At 42.0% G+C, this 12435-nt stretch overlaps 1 protein-coding gene across 2 annotated transcripts in view; it reads left to right on the top strand.

Annotated features, from left to right (window-relative positions):
* The window catches only part of LOC120529699 (1-phosphatidylinositol 4,5-bisphosphate phosphodiesterase gamma-1-like), a 224286-nt gene that overhangs the window by 73541 nt on the left and 138310 nt on the right, over positions 1-12435 (top strand). The window lies entirely within an intron of this gene.

Below are 12435 nucleotides of genomic sequence, written 5' to 3'. Positions count from 1 at the left end.
GGCAGCACCTCCTGGTGTGGCGGAAGTGCTACTCTTGCACCCGGAAGCACTCTGGTCGTCCCTGGAAGGATCTTCCTCCATCTTCCCGGGTGTGGCGGAAGTGAATGTTTCCTGGGCTCTCTGAGGTTTGGGGCACCCCTGGCTGTGGCCTTGGGCCCCAATGGGCTTGAGTCTCCTTGCTCCTTTCCCGTGGTCCCCTCAAGATCCAGGGCAGATTCCCCCTCGTGACCCGGGGGACATATAAGCTACCTCCCTGTATTTCCAGGCATTCTGGTTGGGTTTGTCCCCCAGCCTCCTGTGACAGTGGCGGTTTAGTTTCTGCCACTGGCTGTGTGACTCTGAGCAAGTCAGTTAACCTGCCTGTGTTTTAAAAATGACGTACAAGGAAACCATTGCAGCACACCTCTATACCTGTACAGCAGCTTATGATTGTGCTCAGTATTGATGAGAGAATCCAATTTCGATTCACATACAGTTTCATAAATTGTACACAAAAATTATTTTTGCATTCAATTACACATCTGCAACATGTGAGCCTCTTTAAATGTTTTTTTTGAGGTTTGAAGGGTTTTTTAGATGTGGAAAACAAGAAATTCTGCTCCCCAAAGCCTTGGTCACACTTCTGTGTTTACGTGTGTTCTTTTCTGCAGCTGTCTAATGGAAGTAATCTGTCACACACTACTAAAATGAACTCTATTTATACTTCACGTTGACATCAGCAGTGCAATTAAAAAATGGTGATGTGTTGCCAATTTCAAGATGAAGGCCTACTAAAATACACCGTTGTACAAATTACTGTGTTTCCTTGACATGAAAATCTCACAGGAAGCCACCAAACTCCCCGTTAACCCTATCCCTAACGGTACCCACCACCACCACCACCACCAAAATCAGCAACCCTGCTTGCCTTTTTCTTGATTCCAGCTGATGAATTTGATGATCGACGCACTCCAACTACTGTGGAGCTTCACATTTCTTTTCTGGCTCTGATGCACCTTTAGGATTGTGATCACCAAGACCCTCATCATAATTTGAAGGCCGCATTTCTTACAACACATTAGGAAATGAGTCAGTTGATTTTTTTTTTCTCTAGAAATCTTTATTTAAATACTAAATGAGGGGCTGACACATGCAGAATTAATGCATGTGAATACTTCCAGGCAGGACTACAGGCCTTTCTACTTGTATCAATGGCATGCATTTCTCTGGAACTGTTTTGTGAAGTAAAACAGAGAGCTTTGCTGCCAATTCAGCGATGCGTGAATCATTTTACTTATCATGGGTACTCTAAAAGGAAGGTACAATAAAATGTAAAATGTCTTGCGTTTGTTCGTTGTTAGTAGGTAGTAGTGTTAGTAGATTAATGGCTTCTCAGTATGACGTAAATCTCTGAAGTGACTAATACCTGCAGGACACCCCCGGACACTATGGACTATATGTTACATGGATAATTTCAAAATGAAGTAGGTGTCTAATATTTAGATGTAAGAACAACAGTTTTATGTCTGACTTTTCCACTCCATTCCTTTAATTGTGAGTTTTACTGGGTCGGTAAGTAAGTTTGTCTGGTACCTCCATATCAGTCAGACTCTGCACATGTGCTACATGCTAGCTTATTACTTGCTTGGTGTGCATCATTCATGTTGTATCTTGCATGATGTCTCAATGTATGTATTCAAAAGCATTATGCATGCACATATTGAAGAGAACATCATCATGGGAAAATGTATTTATAATAAATAAAGTTATTAGCTATGAGCACAGCTGAACAAGAGCAAGTCAGTGGTAACCCCACCAAAACAATTCATTCTAGGAGAAGCCACAATTTTTATAATCCTAATGGCACCACATTGAATTAACCCTCACCCAATGAATGGGGGGGTCTCCAAGACCCCCAGTCACTGATTTTTCTAATTATTGTCCTTTCAAGATAATATGACGGCCATGAAATTTTCTGACTTTTCATTTTGTGTTGTCTTGAAAAATGTGTAGAAATCCACTTCTCAATAGCTTAGTGCAAATAAGTGCTACAGTTGCACAAAGTAGTTGGGGGTCTCGGAGACCCCATTCATGGAAACGTTGCTATTTTTGTACGAGCATTTTTGCTTCATTTTATATTTGAATTTTCTATTTAAAATTTGTATTTTCTTTAGTGGGGCGGCACGGTGGTGCAATGGGAAGCACTGCTGCCTCGCAATTAGGACACCCGGGTTCGCTTCCCGGGTCCTCCCTGTGTGGAGTTTGCATGTACTCCCCATGTCTGCGTGGGTTTCCTCCCACAGTCCAAAGACATGCAGGTTAGGTGCATTGGTGATACTAAATTGTCCCTAGTGTGTGTGTGTGTGTGTGTCTGCGTGTGTGTGTGTGTGTGTTGGCTGGGATTGGCTCCAGTAGACCCCCGTGACCGTCTAGTTAGGATATAGCGGGTTGGATGATGGATGGATGGATGGATTTTCTTTAGTTTAGATTTTCTTAGTCCTGCCTGAGACATTGCTGGTGTGTAGTTTGTTGAGGGGCAAGTCCAGTTGATGTGTTTATGAACAACGAGTCAACGACCAACAAAACAATTCGATGCAAGTGAAGCCCAGGCTGAAATACTGAAGGAGTTGTCGGATTTTGATCAGACAACTCAAATGAAGAAGGCTATGATGATGGAAGTGACACTGTGTCAAGTGATGAGGAAACAAAAATTGATGATGAAACAGCCCCATGGAGATGCAGCAAATGTAGCTAAGAAGCGACGCTGTCACATGTGCCTAAGGGAAAACGAGAGAAAGATAAAGTCCGCTTGCTCCCAGTGCAAACTTCTAGTTTGCCGGGAACATTCAGAGCGTTCCCTTGTGTGTCTGGCCTGCAAACAAGTTGAAGTTGAGGCAGATTCTGAGTGACTGTTCTGTATGCGAATGGGATGTGTAACTGACATCTTGTTTTAGTGCTACTATGACTGTATGAACACTGAACTCGCATTACTATTTCAAAGGTAACATGTAAACCATTGAAAATTTACATCACATTTACTTCATTTCAGAGGTAATAAAAAATTCAGAAGTTATTGTATTGCTTTTTAGGCAGATTTAAACAGGTTAAAATGGTCTCCAAGACCCCCATTCATGGAAACGTTATAAAAATGGCATTCATGGATGAGGATTAAATTCACAATTTGAACAGCCTGTGGGCAAATTGTTAGAGGAACCAGTTCTACCTGAAACTAATGAACAAGTCTCTCTCTATTTTTCAATGTATAAAAACTACCACGATTCACCCTAGCAGGTGTAATACGCTGTAATTGTCTGAATAATTAGAAAGTCTAAATAGTCTAACGTTTCAACTAATTGTGACAGGGAAATGATTTCAGTTAAATGAGTTTCTCGGTAGAGTTACAGGGTAGCGTGTTGCATCTCAAAGATATTGTGATAAACCCCGGGGCATCAGTGAGCCCCAACACGAACATACTTGTACAGTCCCGGGTTCAAAGAATCGAAGGTTTTTATTTTAAATACCTCCAGATGTGATACAAGCACAAGCTAATACAGGTCTTCCTCGCACAATATCTCTCTTTTCTCACTACCGCACTGCCTTCATCCACCCAAGCATTGCTCCACTACCTCCCAGCTACGACTTGCTTGAATAAGGGAGTGCAATCCCTTCTATTACAGACCCGGGAGTACTTCTGCTGCCAAGGCGACTGCACAATGAAAGCACTTCCGGTCCGCATGGAAGTCCATAATAGGGAGCTTGTACCCCTACAGCACCCTCTCGTGGCACCCAGTGACCCCAGCAGGGATGCTCTGCCGGACTACATATCCCAGCATGCCCTGCTGGCTTCTTACTGTGCACCAACCTCCAGGGCTGCTGCCATCTAGCATGTTGGGGGAATAAAAAACCTCTAGGAACTTCTTTTCTTTTTAATGGGCTGTCCATCCACCCTTTCCGGTCCTTCCTTCCAAGTCTGCTTCCTCTCCTGGCCGTGTGGCATCTACAATATGAAAAGTCCAAATTTCTAAACAGCTAATCAAAATTTGAAACCTAAGGTTCTTTCCAAAGTCTAAACCCTACAATAATTGTTTTGTAAGAAGGACTCTTAGACAAACTGCAAATCTCTGTCTTTGTTTTAACACAGCATTATGTTTATGATGATGGCGTGATGACGTCCCAGGTCTTGTCACGTTTGATCTTATGGCAGTAGCGACAGATGTCGTTGAAAGTCAGAGAACCTTTAATACAATACAATATAATACAATTTATTTTTGTATAGCCCAAAATCACACAAGAAGTGCCGCAATGGGCTTTAACAGGGCCTGCCTTTTGACAGCCCCCCAGCCTTGACTGTCTAAGAAGACAAGGAACAACTCCCAAAAAAACCCCAGTAGGGAAAAAATGGAAGAAACCTCGGGAAAGGCAGTTTTAAAGAGAGACCCCTTTCCAAGTAGGTTGGGCGTGCAGTGGGTGTCAAAAAGAAGGGGTTCAATTCAAAACAATACACAGAACAGAACAAATCCTCAATACAGTATAAAAATAAAAATTTTAGAAGTACGTAGCAGAATTTAACAATGGATGACATCACATAATATGATTTGGATTTGTTTATAGTCCTGGAGACCTTGGCCATCAAGCTTCCTCCCCCATTTGGCCATTCCACAGCTGAAACAGTGCTGGGCCAGTCAATCCAATGAAAGGACCCATCTTTCCCATGATTCCTGCGATCCTCCATCAGGGATGACTTTACCATAAGCAGGCACAACAACTTGGCAGGTGGGCTGTGGCACCAAGTGCCACATTTGAATACCGAGAAGAGAAACAGAATAGGTGAGGGTTAGTAACAAATTATAACTATCATGTTACTTATGTTTTAGTGCTAATGACTGACAACAGAGAATACAGTCTGCACAGTTAATCAGCAGCTCTAGTCAGGGTGTGCTAAACTGAAGTAGTGAGTCTTCAGCTGGGATTTGAAAGCTGAGACCGAAGGGGCATCTCTTATAGTAGCAGGCAGACCATTCCACAGTTTAGGGGCCCTGTAACTAAAAGCTTGACCTCCCACTGTTGTTTTATAAATCCTTGGAATCCTAAGCAGACCGGCATCTTGAGATCTTAATGTGCGCTCAGGTTTGTAAGTCATGATAAGTTCAGACAAGTAAGCGGACCTTGGCCATTTAATGCTTTATATGTTAAAAGGAGGATTTTGAAATCTGCCCTGAACTTAACTGGGAGCCAGTGTAAAGATTTAAGAACTGGAGTTATGTGTTCATATTTTCTTGTTCTTGTAATAATTCTTGCAGCAGCATTTTGGATTAAGAGAATGTATACAGAGAATTGCACGCCAAACAATAAATAAATCCAAAACTGGGTAAATAAGAAACACATATGATGGCCCTTTATCTGGTCACGCTGACGACATTATTTTTCACCCATTCCCAGGTGTAGCTGCGCCTTTCTTTTCCAGGTTCCCAAAATTGATCAGCTACTGAGTTGATGAGGTAGGAGCCAGCATGAGCCAAACGCATAACACACAAATCTCTCAGTCCAAAAAGTTTGTTATAAAAGTTTAGTGAAAATTTAAAAAAGGAACAAATCACAAAAATTCATCCATCCATCCTTCCATTTTCTAACCCGCTGAATCCGAACACAGGGTCACGGGGGTCTGCTGGAGCCAATCCCAGCCAACACAGGGCAGGAACCAATCCTGAGCAGGGTGCCAACCCACCACAGGACACACACAAACACACCCACACACCAAGCACACACTAGGGCCAATTCAGAATCGCCAATCCACCTAACCCACATGTCTTTGGATTGTGGGAGGAAACCCACGCAGACACGGGGAGAACATGCAAACTCCACACAGGGAGGACCCGGGAAGTGAACCCGGGTCTCCTAACTGCGAGGCAGCAGCGCTACCACTGCGCCACCGTGCCGCCCACAAAAATTCAGAAAAAAGCTATTACAGAAACAGAATTAAAGGCAAAACTTCTTCTTCTTCTTTGTTTCTTTGCAAACTTTGCTTTCTCTTATTAAACTTTGGTTACTTTCTATATCTAAAGTTGTGTTATTTCTCTATAGCAAACTTACATAGGCTTCACTTTAGTACATTCGGTACATTCTGTTCTGTAGTTTGAAACTGTTTGCACTCCTTACCTTACCAACTGCACCGCAAGGCAGATCATAAACTGAAACTAACCTGTATTCAGAGCGACAAGAAATAATTACAATATTCCATTTAGTGGGCGTTATAATAGAACTTGTCATTGACTTTGCACTAATATATAGGCAAATACTTTAAAATAACTAAGAAAATACTTCTATCAATTTAACATAAGCTAAGCAACAAACTAATTAACATATGGCTCTTACACCAGGGAATCCTGGGAAAATTACCTAGACAATGGCCAATGTGAAAATCAAAAAAATAAATACCAAAATCAAATTCCTTGAGCTCAAAAAGCCCAGTTTAATTGCAGAGAAGTCTAAAAATCTCTTCAGAGAGTTGTATAGAATAGCCCGGGGTGGGCAAAGTCATTCCTGGTGGGCCGCAGTAGCTGCAGGTTTTTGCTGTAACCCAGTTTTTGAATAAGAAGCCCTTATTGCTTAAGCAAGACTTCTTCTTCTTTTTAGTTGTCTCGCTAATTAAGATTTTGAACACTAATTCCTTATATAGTCTTAAACAGATGTATTCTCAGTTTTTAATTGCTCCTTATTAGCAATAAGGTGCAAATAACAAAAGACACCAGCATTTCTCCATTAAGCTTGTTTCCATTTACACTTGTGTGTATTTATTGTGCACTATTTGGTTTAAGTGAACACTTGGAAGGAAAGTGAAGAGCAAAAAGTGAAGGACTGAGAATTACTCATCAGCTTAAGACTTCAAATCATTTGGATGACATCCTTGGAAATCTGGGATATGAGAATGACCTGCCATGGCAGAGTTAAAGCAGTACTGGCAATCGGAAGGTTGCTGGTTTGAATCCCGTAAATGCCAAAAGGGACTCTGCCCTTAACCTGCAATTGCTGGGTGCTTTGAGTAGTGAGAAAAGAGCTATATAAGTGCAAAGATTTTTTTTTTAAACAAGCCATTAAATTAAATTATTGCCAAGGATTGCTTTGTAATTAAGCAATTGGGTAGAAACAAAAACCTGCAGCCACTGCGGCCCTCTGGGACTGACTTTGCCCATCCCTTGGAATAGTCCAATCATTCATCCAGGTGACCACAAGAATATTTAAAGAAGTAACTTTTCTCGACCTTTATCTTGTGTATTATCCGAGTGGCAGAGGTTGAAGATGTAAACCAGAAATTCAACCCAAAAGACTAGCAAGGACTGGACAATCATGCAAAGAAGTGCAAGTCAAGAATCGAGGTCAAGAGAGATGGCTTGAATTCAGGAATTTGATGTTTTTATCAAGGAAACATTTTTTCATTTTTATTTGTGAATAGTTTCTTTATTTTTAAAGTCTCATATATAGACAGCCTGAAAATTACTTAAAGAACTAATGAATGATGTGGACAATGTCCCAAGGATTATTATCCATCCATCCATTATCCAACCCGCTATATCCTAACTACAAGGTCACGGGGGTCTGCTGGAGCCAATCCCAGCCAACACAGGGCGCAAGGCAGGAGACAAACCCCGGGCAGGGTACCAGCCCACCACAGGGCGCGCGTACACACACACGCACACACCAAGCACACACTAGGGACAATTTAGGATCGCCAATGCACCTAACGTGCATGTCTTTGGACTGGGGGAGGAAACCAGAGAACCCAGAGGAAACCCATGCAGACATGGGGAGAACATGCAAACTCCACACAGGGAGCACCCGGGAAGCAAACCAGGGCCCCAAGGATTATTATTATTACAAAAATCAAAAACCCAAAGCATAACCCTAATTGACCAGTTTTCATCTACTTTTCACCAGTAGCTTACAACACAAAGAGAGAGAATCTTTTAAGTGAATTCACAACTTACAATAATAAATACATACACTTGCTGCCGGACGCCACAGGAGCACATTCATGGCAAGTGGTATAACACAACTTTAGATTACGTTATCAAACTCTGACCAAACAAACACTAAAAAGAAAAGAAAATGAGTAAAATGAATTCAGAATACTTCAAACTAGTGTGCTGGATGTCCCAGCCGAAATGGGACAAGGTTCCTTATCTGGATGGGAGGCCAAAACTTCAGAGGTACAAGAACAAAGGTGAGGATTGTTCTGCTTTGCCCAGGAGACAAGCAGGACATGCCAATGCGGTAGTGGGCACACTGGCAGGGTTGGATTGAGGAATAACACCTGCCTGAGAGGCAAGTGTGATGGAAGGACAAAGGGAGACAACCTGTCAGTGCTACACTCTCCTCCCGCAAGGCATGCTGGGAACTGTAGTCCCATGGGAAAGCCTTATCAGGTTCTGTGGGTGCCATTAGGGGGTGCTGCATGAGCCCTACTTTGTGGGACCTGGAAGTGGAAAGAGGTACCCCCGGGTCAAAGAGAATAGAAGCCGCACAACCTTATCCAGGCAAGTTGGAGTTGGTAGAAGGCAGACAAAGCTTGCCTGGAGGAGCAGTGGAGTGGAAGATGAATGAAAAAGAGAGACAAAGATAGTTGTACTGGGGTTTATTATTATTATTTGTAAGGTATTTCATTAAAATAAACCTTGTATTTGCACCCATGACTTGTGTCTCTGAGTTTGTGACGTTGTCTCTGGGGGTTTAGGGTGCTGCAATGCCTTTTATTAGTCACACTAGTTTAATGCACAAATAGTTTATTACAATCTGCTACTTTAACTGTTTAATTAGATATTTGACGCATATTCTAGCCTTTCTTACATTTTTGTTCCCCATATCCTTTATTTTTTTCATTTATTACTTTCCTTTCCTATTCCTAAATAGTAGGAGCTTCTGATCATTGCTAATGTCTCAGGTGGGGGTCTCCTGCCCTTCACTACAAGGGACTGGCCTCAGCCCTATAAAGGCAGGGGGATACCCACAGTTCCTTGGGGTCCATCTGAATGCACTCATGGGGTTGTGAGTTCTCTTGATTACTGTGATTTCTGTGTTTTGTGATTTCCTAGATATTTGCTTTGTTTTTTGTTTGTCTTGGATTGCCTTTGTGCCTGTCGTGTTCCACTGAGCTTCCTGTTATTACAGAGTAGTTTTGTATTAATACATTTTTTACTCATAAAGAGTCTGCGTGGCCCTCTGTGTTACTAGCCAGAATTTTTGATGATATTTCTCCCTTTAGTGTGCATTTTTGGAACTGCTTGGAACGGATGGGCCTCTCCAGCGACATTAACAGTTTACACCCAGAGTGGCCAGCTCCGGTCCTGGAGGACATCCGTGGCTGCAGGTTTTCATTCTAACCCTTTTCTTAATTAGTGGCCTGTTTTTGCTGCTAATTAACTTTGTTTGAATTTGTTTTAATTGACTTCTCTTTGAAGACTTCGACCCCTTAATTGTTTCTTTTTCCTTAATTAGCAGCCAAACAATAATGAGATACAAAATGAGCCAAAACAACCGGTGACCTTTCATACAATATCTAAAAATAAAGAAAGATGAAGGGATCAGGAATGCTGACCTGCTCAGGTCCCCAAAACATTTGAAGAGTGCTTAGAAAAGAGAAAATCAACAATTACGAAAATGTCTGCTATTACACAATGAGAGCAGCATCAAGCCATGGAATTAAAGAACGGGTTTAATTAAAAGACTCGGCACCTAAAGAAGCAGCTGCATGGAGTGAAATTGGATGGAGTTTGAGGCCCTGACTTAGTTGGTCTTTTGTGGGGCTCACTCACTTCACATTTCAATTCTATTTGGGTGCCTTTTAAGGAAAGAAATTAAGCAATTCAGAGGAACAAATCTTAAAAAAGCAATTCATGTAAAATGAATTCACAAGAAGCTAATTAGCACCACAAACAGGGCACTCATTTAAAAAAAAAGGGTTAGAATGAAAACCTGCAGCCACGGTGGTCCTCCAGGGCCAGACTTGGCGACCCCTGGACACTGTTTTGGTGGTCCTCCACTACGCTCAAAGCTATGAGTATCTTTTCCTTTGCTCTCCTCCCTGTGTTTTAAAATTTGGAACCGTCTCTTAATGTTGTCTTTTGGCTTAGTGCTTTGGTCTGTTTGACGGCTATTAGAGTTCTGCACGGTTTTATTTAATAATTTAGAACTTTACCTCTTCAGTCTCTGATCTTGCTTTTGTAATCTTCAGTTTCCTTATTTCTGTTAGTATCTTGCTAACCTTAGTTATTTTTTGTTAATTAATCATTTGAAATTGAAAACTAAAGAATATAGAAGAACGATTTTTCTTCTTATTCTTTCGGCTGCTCCCATTAGTGGTCACCACAGCAGATAATCTTTTTCCATATCTTCCTGTCTTCTACATTTTTCTCAGTTACTCCCACCACCTTCATGTCCTCTCTCATAACATCCATAAACCTTCTCTTAGGCCTTCATCTTTTCCTCTTCCCTGGCAGCTGTCTCTTTAACATCCTTTTCCCAATATACCCAGCATCTCTCCTCTGCACATGTCCAAACCAACGCAATCTCACCTCTCTGACTTTATCTCCAAACCGTCCAACCTGAGCAGACCCTCTAATGTACTCATTTCTAATCCTATCCATCCTCATCACACCCACTTAGCTTCTTTAACGCTGCCACCTCCAGCTCTGTCTCCTGCCTTCTGGTCAGTGCCACCGTCTCCAACCCATATTACATAGCTGGTCTCAGTACCGTCCTGTAGACCTTCCCTTTCACTCTTGCTGATACCCGTCTGTCACAAATCACTCCTGTCACTCTTCTCTACCCATTCTATCCTGCCTGCAATCTCTTCTTCAACTCTCTCCCATAATCCCCGTTACTCTGTATTGTTGATCCCAAATGTTTCCACCTTCACCAACTCTACTCCCCAACTCTACTCAACCCTCCCTCTCTTTCACACAGATTTCCAGAAGAACAGTAGAATATTAAACAATAGTAACATCAGCTGTTAATTTATTACTAAACAATTAAATCAACTAATCTTAAATTCAAAACAAAAAGCAAAACTAAAGGAATCCGAAAAATTAAAACTAAAGGAATCTGAAACTTAAATGGTTAGAAAGCTGCAAAATTCACAAAAGAGAAGATCAAAAGCTGAAAGAAGAACCCAGTTGCAAGCACCTTGTGCCAAAGCAAAAAGGTTCAGTCAACAAGTCAGCATATCAGCAGCCAAACCGCATGCACTTCAGAACAGGTCATCCACCTGAAGCTAAGGATGTTCAGGCCCGGCTAGTACTTGGATGGGAGACCATCTGGGAAAAGCTTGGGTTGCTGCAGGAAAAGGTGTTAGTGAGGCCAGCATGGGGCACCTACCCTGTGGTACGTGCGTGTAGCCCAATGCCCCAGTGCAGTTAAGGCTTTGGAATTCAAGCCCTGAGGGTTTTGGGTTCTAATCCCACTACAGTGATTGTGAACAAGTCACTTATACACCTGCCTGTGCTCCAACAGGAGCAAAGGAATTGTACCATTAATGTTGTAAGTTGCCTTGGATAATGGAGTCAGACAAATAAATAAAAATGTAAATGAAGGGAACACTGTGCTGTAAACATGACTGAGACGTAAAACCAAATTCTGGACTCTCATTAAAGGCCCCTGGGCATCTTTCGAAAAGTAGGGTGTATCCCCATGTCCTGGCTAAACTGCCCATCACACCCTTGTCCATTCTGCCCCCTAATCATCCCCTCTATTTAATTGCCTAACTATCTCTCACCCTTTCATTACCTAAGAGCTAATGTGTTGTTAGCGTACTGGCACATCACATCATCCAGGTGGGTGCTACACATAGGTGGTGGCTGAAGTGGTTCCCCTATGTCCATATAAAGCGCTTTGAGTATCAAGAAAAGCACTAAATAAATGTAATTAATGCTCATTTAAGCAGTCTTCAGGTGACTGCAGCCGTTATGACCACAACACCTGAGGGCTGAGGCCTAAATAGAAGTCCTTTCTCCAAAAATGAATTAGCCTAATTACATTAATGGCAAGATAGAAAAGGTAACTAACTAAACTGAAACAACATGCAAACAATAGTTGCAAATAATTCCACTATTTAATAAAGCACTAAAGTCGGTGTGTGTGTGTATGTGTGTACAGTCCCTGAAAGCTGTATGACTGGTGACTTTGGCTGATGGGATTAAAGGAGGAAGTGCGAATGTGAGACACACAAGGAGGAGTAAAGGCATTCTGAGAGTTGCTTTCAAAGGTGGTGTAGCTACCCAGTGTGTGTAACTGCTGCTCATACAGGAACCAAAGGGTGTTATGTTGTCACCACAGTCCTAGGAGATGCACTTTATATGAATGTCACTAATGATAAACATGATGATGAGCTTTAGCTGACCACTCCTCTCTATGCCCTATGTCCTGTGCATTCTCCCTGATGAAGAATGGGGTGGATTTCATCCAGAG

Source organism: Polypterus senegalus, chromosome 5 (genome assembly GCF_016835505.1).
Source record: "Polypterus senegalus isolate Bchr_013 chromosome 5, ASM1683550v1, whole genome shotgun sequence".
NCBI classification, from domain to species: domain Eukaryota; kingdom Metazoa; phylum Chordata; class Cladistia; order Polypteriformes; family Polypteridae; genus Polypterus; species Polypterus senegalus.
Note: the sequence above shows the minus strand (reverse complement) of the source record. Positions and strands in the feature narration are given on the sequence as shown.